We start from the raw sequence: 1,459 nt of genomic DNA on the forward strand, positions 1-1,459 counted from the left end.
GATTTTAGTGGGTTATACAGGATGAAAGGATAGGAGAGTCTCATGGTTACTAAATTCAAAGAAAATGCACATCCTCAACTAGAAAGGAGAATAACAATATTAAGACTATTCTGACATATGGATCTCGTAAGAAGGTCAAATGACTGTGTGTGCTTTGGGGATGGGGGTGGTTAAGCACTCAGAAAGGGTTGGAAGTGCTTATTATATATTATTTGTGTTTTTTAATGTTTATTTATTTATTTTTGAGACAGAGAGAGAGAGACAGAAAGAGGGAGGGAGGGGCAGAGAGAGAGGGAGACAGAGAATCCTCAGCAGGCTCCACACTGTCAGCACAGAGCTGGATGTGGGGCTGTATCTCATGAACCAGGAGATCATGACGTGAGCAGACATAAGAGTTGGTGCTTAACTGACTAAGCCACCCAGGAACCCCTTATTTGTTTTTTTTTTAAAGATACAACAGTAGAAACCAAGGTTTATGAGTGGCCGTCAGCAGGTTAGAGCTTGTGGGAAAGATGGAGTGTCCCACGTTGGGCAACGTGGAGGTTAAGGACAGTGGAGGGGCCAGGCAATATGACAGCTCCCTAGCATCAAGAAGGAAGAACAGGACGGGGTGCACTTAGACTGCTAGAGGACGTGCTTCCTGTGGGAAGCAGTGTCCTGGGCCCAACCAGTGGGGAGGGAGCAACTGGAGCACATGATCCAGAAGAACCAGTGTCTCTTTATCAATACCCAATGTAAGGTTTGCTGTGCCTCACTCATTTCTGAGTCCCACAAGCTGACACACTATTAGGGCAAAAAACATGCCAACAAAGTGAAGAGACACCTAGCAGTCCATGGAATGGAGACATTAAAGGGGGAAACAAAGAAGCTTGACTCAGATCAGAAAAGCAGCAGAAGCAAAGACAAGAACCAGTGCTGCCACATTTGTCACATGACCTTTTCCTCCCCTTTTCTGGCCCAGTCACATTACCTGGAGAAGACACCCAAAGAACTGAAAGTTGAAGCAGCAATCCACTAAGGTGGAAACCTTGCCTCAGAATAGAGACATAATAGACCCAGACAAGTTCTGCAGCTTCTGCCATGAGACATTCAATGACCTTGTCATGGCTTGAGGACGTTATGTGGGCAAGAAACACAGGAAAAAGGAAACCAGGTTCAAACTCATGGCATACTAAGAGCGGCTGGTAGACCCTGCTGTCACTAACTCATCAGCTGCAAGATGTATAAGATAGTGCACCAGTGGGCACCCCAGGTTAAATCAGCCGTGAGTCAGCTTCCCATGACCATGGTCAGCCCTTGGCTTCTCTTCCTCCTTTCTTAAACCTGGAGAATTCATGGGCCTAAGGCAGGAGTAAGCCACAGATAGCCTCTGATTGGTCCAGGCAAATCACCCTTTCTCTTCCCCTTTGGAATAGGGCAGGAAAAGGGAAAGGGGTGGATCTTAAGAAGACTTGGGAAC

The 1,459-nt window shown here is 46.5% G+C and overlaps 1 pseudogene; it reads left to right on the plus strand.

Annotated features, from left to right (window-relative positions):
* Positions 1–512: 512 nt before the first annotated feature.
* On the plus strand, positions 513–1,232 carry LOC131517991 (zinc finger protein 346-like; annotated as a pseudogene).
* The last annotated feature ends 227 nt before the right edge of the window (positions 1,233–1,459 follow it).

This window comes from Neofelis nebulosa, chromosome 7, assembly GCF_028018385.1.
Source record: "Neofelis nebulosa isolate mNeoNeb1 chromosome 7, mNeoNeb1.pri, whole genome shotgun sequence".
In the NCBI taxonomy this organism is placed as follows: domain Eukaryota; kingdom Metazoa; phylum Chordata; class Mammalia; order Carnivora; family Felidae; genus Neofelis; species Neofelis nebulosa.